Here is a 14,167-nt window from a genome sequence, read left to right on the forward strand (position 1 = left end):
TAACATCACCTGTCACATTATACAAAAAAGGCTAACTTTATTGTTTTTTTTTTTTATTATTCATGAAAATTTTATTATTTTTTTTCACTCCTGTTTAAAAAATGACCGTGCAAATACCGTGTGACTTAAAAAGTTGCAAATGACCGCCATTTTATTCCCTAGGGTGCCTGCTAAAATATATACATATATATATATATATATATATATATATACACATATATATATATATATATCATGTTTTGGGGTTCTGAGTAATTTTCTAGCAAAAAAAATGATGATTTTTACATGTAGGAGAGAAGTGACATATTTTGCGTGGTATGGAAGTGGATAAACATGATATGGAAACAATGCAAATACCCATAACATGTCATTTGCCTGATTTACACTTAAAAAGTCAACACAGTATAACAAATTATCAGCCCTGATATTTACTGACAGTTGTAAAAAAAATCACAGATTTTTACAAACTGCCAGTAAATTTACTGACGGTTGGCAACCCTGACATTGGAGCAGAGACAATCGGCAGCCTTTGGTAATCTGAATCTTCAATCTGTGCACAGGGATAGGCCACTGACCTGAGCTGCAGGCCATATAAAATCTTGTTGTGGGATGGATGTGGCCCATGAGCCGTAGATTCAGAGACCCCTGCCCTACAGGTATGAGTTTCAATAGACTTTCATTTTTTTTGTTCAAGTTACATACTTTAGACAGAACATGGCAGTGAGATTCGGCTTCTCACGTCTCTTGTACCCGGCCATGAGACAGTTGACGGTGAAGACTCCTCCGATGATGATGTCTCCATCCTGAACATATTCATAATCCTCATATGTTGGTACAATCTGCAGGTGACAAGCTGGCGAGGAACTGCAGATACTCTTTGGGCATAATATTAAACACAGAAATAAAATAAGCCACATATTTCTTATCACATGAAATAATTCCATAGATCTGAACAAATGCAGAGCAAGAAATCTGTACATGACATTACATGGTGTGAGCTGCTGTGTCTGTCGGTGCAGCCCTCTGTGCTCAGTTTATAAAGACGTGTAGTGCAGAGATTTAGCATTTTCATATTTTATTTAGCCTTAGAAAAGAAAAAAATAAGCTTCTGTATTATAGTTGTCTGAAGTTGCCAGAAAAGATTTTCTAATAAAAATAATTTTCTATTAAAATATGTAATGTGCTAAAAGCATTTTTTTTTTCTTTCTTTTCATTCTACTGTGTCAATTCCTTTTTGCTGACACAAAGCATGACAGCATACATGGCTCCACCTCTCTCCCAATCAGGACTATACTATATTTAAATAAGTCGCCTTCCCCTAGGCGGCATTCTCTTTTTTTTCCTCAAATGCTCAGACGGTTATAACTACAGAATGAAGATTTTTATTTTTTCCCTCACCTTGCCGGATTCATCTGGCCAGCCGCACAGGTTCAGCCTCTTCCCTTTGGTGAAGCCCCTCTGTTCGGTTGTAAATCATCCATACGAGGGAGACCCCCCCGACCCAGGTGCTGGGGGGGCTAGGATACTGGTCTCTGGTGACAGGTACGACACGCCCCCATGCTGCCCCATTTGGGCAGCATGGTTTCCCAGTTACTGGCACTACACTCCATGAGCACAGGACACCCCCTTATAGAATTCAGCAAAAGAACAACCTAGTGCACAAGGCATGGTATAACCCCTCAGGATTTTAAATGACAGACCAAATGTAAGGTAAAAAAGTCTTTTGGCCATGCCCAGGGGATGCATTGATTTACGCGGGTTGTGTCCCTTCCTGTTTGCGTCTCATCTTGAGGTGCGGATGTAAGGGACGTACGTGCGCCGGAGATGTGACGACGTGGGATGCTGCTCCGCCCCATGGGCAGGCCACGCCGCGCGGCATCTCGTCTGAGAGCATCCATACACACAGCTGTGCCTCTTCCATGCGTGTATTCCAGGCCCCAGCTGACTCCGGTTGCTCATCAGCAATCATGGTCAGCTGTTTTTCATCTGTCTCTATATAACTTGTCTCCTTGGCATGGACGATCATTCTGATCACGCCGTAGGAGTGACATCTATTCAGAAAAATTGCCTTAAGGTATGTTACTAGCAGCTCTGTTATCTGATTAGGACCACAGACCTGTCTGTCTCTATACTGGACATTGATTGATCTACATACTTTTGGATTATACCAACTTTGTTGGTTTATAACCATGGATACTTCTAGTGCTAAATATTGCACTTATGCTACTCTGGCATTTCTTTTGTGTTTAAACTTACAGATCTACATCAGCCAAATGGTGGCTTATAGTCCATAGTGACCGGTCAGCAGTGGTTGATTTTTATCACCACTAGCTGGGTGATCTTGCAGTGCGGGTTCCACTCCTCCATCCCCAGATCTTTGCTGCTGTGGTTGGCCTCTGTGCCCTGTTCACCAACCCGGAGCTGTCTTTGGCTGCTGTGGACCTGGAGCAGTATACACGTTTATTCCATCTTCCCAGGTGTCTTGTATTGGCCGATCTGCTTGTGTAAGTGTGCTCAGCCCATTGCCCCATTTTTATGAACTATGGTTTAGCATGTAGACCATTGTTGAGAGTGTAACTATAGTTAGTAATCTATTTTGTTTTATACCATTATTTTTCTGTACTAATCTTTATTATATTTACATTGTAGAAAAATGCAAATAATACAACACGAATGTTATAAGTGACATTAAGCCTCTGAAGAAGGACATCATCGTCCGAAACATGTCAGGCATCATTTCTGGCATTGGTCTCTGCTAGCCCAGAACTTCTGTATAGGGCAGCTAAGTTTCATGTCTATATATGTTAACATTTTTAATGATAAACTTTTTGATATTGCAATCATATATTGTGTATAATAAATACTTTTTTACCTTACATTTGGTCTGTCATTTAAAATCCTGAGGGGTTATACCGTGCCTTGTGCACTAGGTTGTTCTTTTGCTGATATAGTGGATTGCCTGTTTGTGCCGTGTGGAGTCAATACAGAGGTAAGACATACTCCTAAAACTTGCTTTTTGCAGCAGTATAATGCCCCGTACACACTTTGTTCGGACATTCCGACAACGAAATCCTAGGATTTTTTCCGACGGATGTTGGCTCAAACTTGTCTTGCATACACACGGTCACACAAAGTTGTTGGAAAATCCGATCTTTCTAAACGCGGTGACGTAAAACACGTACGTCGGGACTATAAACGGGGCAGTGGCCAATAGCTTTCATCTCTTTATTTATTCTGAGCATGCGTGGCACTTTGTCCGTCGGATTTGTGTACACACTATCAGAATTTCCAACAACGGATTTTATTGTCGGAAAATGTTATATCCTGCTCTCAAACTTTGTGTGTCGGAAAATCCGATGGAAAATGTGTGATGGAGCCTACACATGGTCAGAATTTCCGACAACAAGGTCCTATCACACATTTTCCATCGGAAAATCCGACCATGTGTACAGGGCATTAGAAGTTATAGCACAAATGTCTATGTATTGCAGTTCCTCAAAACAACATGAGTTCTCCCAGAGACCAGCCAATCAATCTAAGGTGAGGGTTAGGTAAGTAGGTAATAAATACATTAAAAAGAGAGCATTGGGCTAATCAAATGTAAATCTTTGCAGCCCTCACAGCCAATACCATTCCTCAAAATGGCCAGACAAAAGCCCAAGCTCAGCAACAGCCCATTCAAAGACCAAGAGAGCCAGCACAGAATGGAGGATACACAAGCTGAGGAGGATACAGAGGGCCAATGTCTAGGATGCGGTTTTTTAGGCGTTACCTAGAAAGGTTTTATGCCGGGCATGCCTGCTGGAAGCAGCAACAGATAAAGAGGCAGAGAAAGCAGATATGATTGCATTAAAACAAACAGTACGAGACTCCCTGCAGGAAGTGTTGAGCAAGACTACACAACCAGGGACAGTGTCCAGCCCACCATTCACCCAAAGAAATACCCCAAGAGAACCATCACTAGCATTCAGGCTCAGAAGATGAATCTCCGGCGGCAGAAGAGTCATTTGCTGGGTTTGACTTTGCTCTAGTGCAGCCCCTAGTATGAGCAGTAAGAGAAGCTCTTGAGTGGGAGGAGGAAGTTACACAACCTGCGAAAACCAGGAAATACTACCCGCAATTAAAAAAGATGATACTCTCATTTTCCTTGATAGAGGAAGTAAGAGAGGTCCTGTATGATGAATGGAAGAAGGTCAACAGAAAACCATCTCTTTCCAACAGGTTTGAGAAAATGTACCCCTTCAAGAAGGAGGAGGTCCAGGCATGGGAAGAACCACTGCTAGTAGACACTGTCATCAGACTATCTAGGCACGTTACACTGCTGATCGATGATGCAGTCTCCGTGAGGGATGTGTCAGAAAGGAAAATAGACATAGAACTAAAGAAGGTCTATACGGTCGCAGGAAGTGCCTGCAGGCCAGCACTGGCACTAACGTCAGTAGCCAAAGCCATAACAGCATGGGCAGAGAATGTGGAGACAGAACTTATGGCAGACACAGGAAACACGTCAGTAACAAAAATACTACGCGAAGTTAAGATGGCAGGCGACTTCATAGGTGAAGCTGTGATCGACATGCTGCAGAGTGCAGCAAGAATAATGCTGTCATCCGTAATGGTGAGGAGAGCGAGGAGGAGAGTGCTATGGCTCAAGCCATGGACAGCAGACGGGTCAGCAAAAAACTAAATGGTGCCATATTCCTTTAGATGGAAAGGCCTTATTCGGTAGCAAACTCGAAGCTGCTATCTCGAAAGTGATGGGGGGCAAGTCAGGGTTCATGCCGCAAGACCTGAAAACCAGACGCCAACGACAACCAGAAAGAAGACAATTTACAAAAAAACCAAGAGACAGAAGGTCGTTTGGAGCAAACAGATACGTCAAAAGAGGTTGGAGAAAGCCTCAAACGTCAGTGACACGGGTGAACAAAGCTAAACAGAGCACGACGCAGAAACCCTTTTGAGGGTCTCTCCGTCCAAACTGGCTCGGTTGGTACCCGACTACACCAATTTGCGCAAGTTTGGGCGGAGCAGACCCTTGGGCCATGAAGATAATTCAGGAGGGTCATCATTGGGAATTTCTGAACCCTTCAGAGCTACCCTGATTTACCTGCACAAAACTTCCCCGATGCCAACAAAAAGCATGAATAGTTCTCAAATATGTTCAATCACTATTGCAGAAAAGAGTGATAGAACCGGTACTGAATCAAGAAAGATATCAGGGATTCTATTCTCCTCTTTTCTTAATCAAGAAAAAAACAAAGGCCAGTGTTAGACCTCCGAGAGTTGAACCAGTACGTAAGGGTACAGAAATTCCAAGTGGAATCTCTACAATCAATCATACAAGCCATTGGACTGGAGGAGTGGATGTTGTCCTTGGACTTGAAGTTGTGTATCTACATATCCTGGTCCATCAACAATGCCACAAATATTTGCGCTTTGCTATAATGGAATACCACTTTCAATTTGTATTCTTACAATTTGGGCTATCAACATCAAAGAGAACATTTTCCAAAGTACTACTCCCAGCCATAGCCAGATTCCACAAATAAGGCCTGCGAGTGTTCCATTACTTGGACAATGTCCTACTAGTAGCTCAAAGACCTCAATCCTTAACAGAACATTGGAAGATCTTAGTCAAAATGTTGTTAAGTTTAGGTTGGATTATCAATTGGCAGAAGAGTCAACCAACACCCACATGAAGAATGTTATTTCTGGGGGCCATTCTGGATACCGAGAAGAACACGGTGGAACTCCCTCCAGGGAAGGCAACAGCATTAATCTCCCGACTAGAGAGAACAACAACCCGGTCATACCTCTCAGCATCTCACTGCCTCGGACTACTAGGATCATTAGCAGCCACAATCCCAATGGTAAAATGGGCCCATTGGTGGATGAGGACGTTTCAGGTGGGATTCTTAAAACAGTGGAAGAGTCGATCCACTCATCAGCGGATCAAGTTATCACCAATAATGAAACACTTCCTCAATTGGTGGCAGGAGCTGACCAATTTAGCAAACTATCACCAACTCAATCCACCAGTGCCAATAGTGGTCACGTTGGATGCATCAGCAATGGGCTGGGGAGCACACTGCAATGGGCACCTAGCCCAGGGCCGATGGAAAACCAAGAGGAGAGAGGTCTCCAACATAATAGAGCTAAGGGCAGCCTTCCAAGCACTGAAGGCATTCCAGGATCAGATAAAAGGGGCCAGTGTCAAACTTCAAATGGACAACAAGGCAGCGGTAGCATATGTACACCGTCAGGGAGGAACGCAGAGTCGAGTACTCTTAGCGGAAGTCTCATCAATCATGAATTGGGCACAACAGAACTTAACAAATCTAACAGCCGTATACATTTCAGCCCCACAGAATTATCTAGCGGATACACTGAGCCGGAAAACGTTGGACAACAACGAATGGGCATTAGACCAGACAGTCTTTCAATGGGTCTGCAATCAGTGGGGTCAACCAGACCTCGACTTAATGGCATCTCCGGCCAACAGCAAATGCAGATGATTCCTGGCAAGGGCGAAGTTCCCACAGGCGGAAGCAATGGATCCACTCAGCTCCAAATGGATCTGCACACTGGCATACGTATTTCCACCAATAGTGATAATTCCCAGATTACTGAACAATAGGGATGAGCCGAACACTCCCCTGTTCGGTTCGCACCAGAACATGCGAACAGGAAAAAAGTTCGTTCGAACACGCGAACACCGTTAAAGTCTATGGGACACGAACATGAATAATCAAAAATGCTAATTTTAAAGGCTAATATGCAAGTTATTGTCATAAAAAGTGTTTGGGGACCTGGGTCTTGCCCCAGGGGACATGGATCAATGCAAAAAAAAGTTTTAAAAACGGACGTTTTTTCAGGAGCAGTGATTTTAATAATGCTTAAAGTCAAACAATAAAAGTGTAATATCCCTTTAAATTTCGTACCTGGGGGGTGTCTATAGTATGCCTGTAAAGGGGCGCATGTTTCCTGTGTTTAGAACAGTCTGACAGCAAAATGACATTTTGAAGGAAAAAACTCATTTAAAACTACCCGCGGCTATTGCATTGCCGACAATACACATAGAAGTTCATTGATAAAAACGGCATGGGAATTCCCCAAAGGGGAACCCCCGAACCAAAATTAAAAAAAAAAAATGACGTGGGAGTCCCCCTAAATTCCATACCAGGCCCTTCAGGTCTGGTATGGATATTAAGGGGAACCCCGGCCAAAATAAAAAAAAAAAAATGACGTGGGGTTCCCCCTAAATTCCATACCAGACCCTTCAGGTCTGGTATGGATTTTAAGGGGAACCCCGCGCCAAAAAAAAAAAAAAAACGGCGTGGGGTCCCCCCAAAAATCCATACCAGACCCTTATCCGAGCACGCAACCTGGCAGGCCGCAGGAAAAGAGGGGGGGACGAGAGTGCGGCCCCCCCTCCTGAACCGTACCAGGCCACATGCCCTCAACATTGGGAGGGTGCTTTGGGGTAGCCCCCCAAAACACCTTGTCCCCATGTTGATGAGGACAAGGGCCTCATCCCCACAACCCTGGCCGGTGGTTGTGGGGGTCTGCGGGCGGGGGTTTTATCGGAATCTGGAAGCCCCCTTTAACAAGGGGACCCCCAGATCCCGGCCCCCCCTGTGTGAAATGGTAAGGGGGTACAAAAGTACCCCTACCATTTCACTAAAAAACTGTCAAAAATGTTAAAAATGTCAAGAGACAATTTTTGACAATTCCTTTATTTAAATACTTCTTTCTTCTATCTTCCTTCATCTTCTGGTTCTTCTGGCTCTTCTGGTTCTTCCTCCGGCATTCTCGTCCAGCATCTCCTCCGCGGCGTCTTCTATCTTCTTCTCCTCGGGCCGCTCCGCACCCATGGCATGGGGGGAGGCTCCCGCTCTTCTCTTCATCTTCTTCATCTTCTTCTCTTCTTCTTTTCTTCTCTTCTTCTCTTCTTCATTTTCTTCTCCGGGCCGCTCCGCACCCATGCTGGCATAGAGGGAAGCTCCCGCTGTGTGACGGCGCTCCTCGTCTGACAGTTCTTAAATAATGCGGGGCGGGGCCGCCCAGTGACCCCGCCCCCCTCTGACACACGGGACATGACGGGACTTCCCTGTGGCATTCCCCGTGATGTCACAGGGAAGTCCCGTCAAGTCACCGTGCGTCAGAGGGGAGCGGGGTCACCGGGTGGCCCTGCCCCCCATTATTTAAGAACTGTCAGACGAGGAGCGCCATCACACAGCGGGAGCCTCCCTCCATGCCAGCATGGGTGCGGAGCGGCCCGGAGAAGAAAATGAAGAAGAGAAGAAAAGAAGAAGAGAAGAAGAGAAGAAGATGAAGAAGAAGAGAAGAGCGGGAGCCTCCCCCCATGCCATGGGTGCGGAGCGGCCCGAGGAGAAGAAGATAGAAGACGCCACGGAGGAGATGCTGGACGAGAACGCCGGAGGAAGAACCAGAAGAGCCAGAAAAACCAGAAGAACCAGAAGATGAAGGAAGATAGAAGAAAGAAGAAGTATTCAAATAAAGGAATTGTCAAAAACTGTCTCTTGTCATTTTTAAAATTTTTGACAGTTTTTTAGTGAAATGGTAGGGGTACTTTTGTACCCCCTTACCATTTCACACAGGGGGGGGCGGTATCTGGTGGTCCCCTTGTTAAAGGGGGCTTCCAGATTCCGATAAGCCCCCTGCCCGCAGACCCCCACAACCACCGGCCAGGGTTGTGGGGATGAGGCCCTTGTCCTCATCAACAAGGGGACAAGGTGTTTTGGGGGGCTACCCCAAAGCACCCTCCCAATTTTGAGGGCATGTGGCCTGGTACGGTTCAGGAGGGGGGGCCGCACTCTCGTCCCCCCCTCTTTTCCTGCGGCCTGCCAGGTTGCGTGCTCGGATAAGGGTCTGGTATGGATTATTGGGGGGACCCCACGCCGTTTTTTTTTTTTTTTTTGGCGCGGGGTTCCCCTTAAAATCCATACCAGACCTGAAGGGTTTGGTATGGAATTTAGGGGGAACCCCACGTCATTTTTTTTTTTTTAATTTTGGCCGGGGGTTCCCCTTAATATCCATACCAGACCTGAAGGGCCTGGTATGGAATTTAGGGGGACTCCCACGTCATTTTTTTTTTTTTATTTTGGTTCGGGGGTTCCCCTTTGGGGAATTCCCATGCCGTTTTTATCAATGAACTTCTATGTGTATTGTCGGCAATGCAATAGCCGCGGGTAGTTTTAAATGAGTTTTTTCCTTCAAAATGTCATTTTGCTGTCAGACTGTTCTAAACACAAGAAACATGAGCCCCTTTACAGGCATACTATAGACACCCCCCAGGTACAAAATTTAAAGGGATATTACACTTTTATTGTTTGACTTTAAGCATTATTAAAATCACTGCTCCTGAAAAAACGGCCGTTTTTAAAACTTTTTTTTGCATTGATCCATGTCCCCTGGGGCAGGACCTGGGTCCCCAAACACTTTTTATGACAATAACTTGCATATTAGCCTTTAAAATTAGCACTTTTGATTTCTCCCATAGACTTTTAAAGGGTGTTCCGCGGCATTCGAATTTGCCGCGAACACCCCAAATTGTTCGCTGTTCGGCAAACTTGCGAACAGCCAATGTTCGAGTCGAACATGAGTTCGACTCGAACTTGAAGCTCATCCCTACTGAACAATATACGCAACCATCCAGGAACAGTGATAGCAATCATGTGGAAACAAAGACCATGGTTTCCATTGCTACAGGCCTTGGCAATGGAACCCCCGATTCCATTTCCAGAAATACTGAACTTCCTCCAACAAGGTCAGGTGTGGAACAGGAACCCTACCAAGCTTCATCTGGCAGCCTGAAAGTTGAGAGGCAGAGGCTAGGAGACGTAGGCTGTTCAGCCTCGGTCATCGAAACCTTGCTAAAAGCAATGGCAGCAATGACTAACAAATCTTATTCTAGGATATGGGAAAGATTTGACGCCTTTTCAAAATCCAAAGGATTTGATCCTCTAGTGCTACAGGAGGCACAGGTGTTGGAATTCTTGCAAGCTGGCCTGGAGATGGGCCTACACACAAATACATTGAGAGTGCAGATCTCGGCCCTGTCGGCTTTGACAGGAGTAAGATGGGCTACTCACCAGTTAGTACAATAATTCTTGAGGGCCTGCGACAGACTCTGACGTCAGGCAAGATCATTCGTGCCCCCATGGAACTTACAAGTAGTGCTGGCAATGTTGTCCCAGTCATCTTTTTTAGGGACTCAAGCAACCGCATTATGGAACCTCACAATGAAAGCAGTTTTTCCCACTGCCATCACATTGGGTAGAAGGGTATCGGACATTCAAGCTTTAGGGTACAAACCCCCCTTACTGTTGTCACCTACCCAACAGAGTGGTATTAAGGACATTACCACAACACCGACCTAAAGTAAACAGGTCATTTCACAGAAAGCAGAACATTGTCCTCCCAACAATGCAGAAAAAGGCATCTAGTCATACATGAGTTAGATGTTGGGGTCACTCTGAAAACATACATACAGAAGACGGCCTCTTTGAGAAGGGCTGAAAACCTGTTCATTATTCCAACTGGGGGAAGAAAAGGGCTAGCAGCATCCACAAGGACTGTAGCAATGTGGTTGGTCAAGACCATCAAGAGAGCTTAGGAAAAGGGAGGCCTGGAGCCTCCAAAGAATATAAGAGAGCATTCGACAAGAATCCTGACAGCATCATGGGCAGAGTTCAAGGGTGTATCCCCAAAAATTATTTGGAGAGCGGCAACATGGTCAACATATGACACATTCCTTATTCATTATAAAGTAGATCCGGCAGCATTAACGACCATAGAATTTGGTCATTCTGTACTAAGCGGAATGGATAACTAATAAAAATTACTTCAGCATACCCTCCCTTGTGGTTCTTTTGGGCGTGCTACATCCCATATGTGTATGCTGTCATGCTTTGTGTCAGGAAATGGAACATTTTATATTTACCTTACGCTAATTTTCTTTCCCTGATGCAAAGCATGAAAGCATACAGGTCCCTCCCTTGTGGGCCTCACATTAGAGTATATGTCACGGACCTGGCCGGAGCAGAGGCTGTTGGAGAGGACTGTATGCAAGCCTGTTGCCCACCGATTATGGGCCCTAGCATTTGAGGTGAATGAGAAATCCAGTCTGAACTGTATTAATCGGACTCAGTCATGTATATATTGTATGGGGACTCCTTACTGTAGATTTGTGTCCCTGAAGAGGGAGGGGGGATTCCTCCAGCAGCCCCCTGCTGATAAGACTGATTCATTCTGTTGGGACACATCCTGTGAGGAGATGCTGGTGTTATCAACATGTGTTTATGTTAATTGAGAGAGCTGATCACATTAGCCACCAGCACTGGCTAATAGACGAATGGTCTAGGCTGAGGAGGGGGGAGATTGTTGTTTGTATTGTTAATTGTATTAATGTGTGAAGCTCGGTGCCCACAAGACTGTCATCTGGTCTGGGTACATTTTGTAGTAAATTAGGTCATGTTAATTAGGTTAGCTTTGAGTCATCACTGCTGTATAAAGGTCTGTGAGATCTCAAAATAAAGGTAGTTCTGATGTACTCCAAGACTGGTGTTGTCTAGTTCTTGGGGTTCCTATGGCCAGATCCATTGGACTCGTGTTCCAGAACTTAGGAAGCGGTATATGACGGAAGCACTCAAGCGGAGTGTGGGGCGTTCCGTGACATTGGTGGCAAGCAGCGGGAAAGCTTCCTGAAGTCTGGGACATCCAAACTTCCATCTGGATCCAAGGTCCAGATAGCAGAAGAGGAGAGGTACAGATACCAGCCGCCATGGATGAGGAATTTAGAAGGAGGTTGCGAGAGATGCAGATACAGCACAGAGGACCAGTATCGGAGCAGGTCCTGCTGGGATGGTGTGATTCTATTCGCTGCAAACTCTGGAAGGAAGCGCTAGCCCGTGAGCAGCGACACCAGGGAAAAGTTCTCCCCTCCATCGAGGAAAGGTACCGGTCGCAGTACGGACTGCGGGTGCGGTTTTTGGGAGAAAAACCACACAAGAAGCAGACAGCTGAATTAAGCAGGCTGGTCTGGGCAGAGATGAAGCTGGATGAGAGCTACAGAGCCCTCCGGTGGCATGTATCTCAAGCATGTCCCTGGATAGCGGATGACAGCCCAACGGAAGGCTTAAGCTATGGCGGCTTGGGACTGTTGTTTGTGAAGCTGACAGGGGACCCTAACTTTGGGAGTGATTTGGAGCGGCGGGTGGACGAAATCATGGATTTCAGAGAAGGACTACTGAACATTTTGGAAGTGCACTGGGCACAGGAAGATTTGGAGTTTCTGGCCGTTCAGGAATGGGAGCTAGAGATCGCCTACAGACGGCTGCTAGACATTGCTCAGTGCCAGGGCTGGGCTCCCTTTGCCTGGGACTATCAGGAAATACCAGCTGACAACCCTGAAATCCTGGCTGAAGAGTCGGCAATGTGGCAGAGCGATAGTGTGCTTTGCCAACCTGCCCCCACAGCTATGGAGGCGGAGGTCTTATAGCGGATGCAGCAAGTGCTGACTGACCTTGATGATCCTGTTTCTGCATGGGATGATCTTGGATGGAGGAATGTGCCTGTCCAGCAGCATGCCAGAGAATCTGCAGTGGAAAATCTGGAGATTGCCATCCCCAAAACTGAAGTGCTGACAACAGGGCAGAGCTCTGCTAACCTCTGCCCAGCACTGATAACATCTTCTGGGTTCCATGGACAGGAGATGGTGAACCTCCATCCCCAGACACCAGTTGCAGAGACAGGGGATTTGATAGACTTTTCTGCTGAGGAAGAACCATCGGGTGAGCCCCCAGCAGAAGAGTTGGGATTAGGGCCAAACTTCATTGCGCTCTGCTCAGCACTGATGGCATCTTCTGAGTTCCACGGACAGGAGATGGTGAACCTCTATCCACAGACACCAGTTATAGAGGTAGAGGATTTAATAGACTTTTCTGCTGAGGAAGAACAACCTGATGAGCCTCCAGCAGAAGAGCTGCTATCAGGGCCAAAGTTCACTGTGTTCTGCCCAGCACCAACAGTGGCTTCAGCCTTCCTGAGAGAAGAGGTAGTCAGCCTTTCTCCCACAACACTGACAGGGACATGTGATTTTCTGCCAGCAGCATCTATGGAGTTAAAACAAACTTCTCCAGCTGAAGATCTGGTAACTGAACAGAGGGTCCAAGACCTCTGTCCCACACTTTTACCAATTCCAGAGACTGAGGATTTAATAGACGTTTCTGTAGAGGAGGAACCACCTGGCAAACCCCCAGCAGAAGTGCTGGCAACCGGACAGAGGGTCCAAGACCTCTGCCCCACACCTGCAGCAATTGTGGAGGCCCAAGGTGAGGAGGTGGCAGTCTATCGCGAGCTGCAGATCAGGATCCAAGGAGAGAATGCAGTCATCACCTCACAACTGCAGCTTGATCTGGTGTTGGTTGATGGGGCTTCAGTCCCCACCTGTATACCCCAGGGATGCTGGGCAGTCGGCCCAGATCCCCAACAGCAGGATGGAGTGAGCCCAGTCCCCCTGTCTTCTCTCCAGCAGCAGAAAGGATTCCAGGGAGAAGGGCCAGTCCGGGCCTCTCCCCAGCGGCAGATATGTTCTCTGAGAGAGGCAGAGGATGTCTGGGTGAGTAATACACTGTTTGGAATAATTTGTTTGGGGTACTGTGTGGGTACAGGCAGTAGAGGACTGGAACTATGGACTAACTTCGGAGTCAACCCGTCTGGGGTCTCCTCCTGTGTTAGTCTCCTGCCGAAAGGGGAGAAATGTCACGGACCTGGCCGGAGCAGAGGCTGTTGGAGAGGACTGTATGCAAGCCTGTTGCCCACCGATTATGGGCCCTAGCATTTGAGGTGAATGAGAAATCCAGTCTGAACTGTATTAATCGGACTCAGTCATGTATATATTGTATGGGGACTCCTTACTGTAGATTTGTGTCCCTGAAGAGGGAGGGGGGATTCCTCCAGCAGCCCCCTGCTGATAAGACTGATTCATTCTGTTGGGACACATCCTGTGAGGAGATGCTGGTGTTATCAACATGTGTTTATGTTAATTGAGAGAGCTGATCACATTAGCCACCAGCACTGGCTAATAGACGAATGGTCTAGGCTGAGGAGGGGGGAGATTGTTGTTTGTATTGTTAATTGTATTAAT

Source organism: Aquarana catesbeiana, linkage group LG11 (genome assembly GCF_042186555.1).
Source record: "Aquarana catesbeiana isolate 2022-GZ linkage group LG11, ASM4218655v1, whole genome shotgun sequence".
Taxonomy (NCBI): Eukaryota; Metazoa; Chordata; class Amphibia; order Anura; family Ranidae; genus Aquarana; species Aquarana catesbeiana.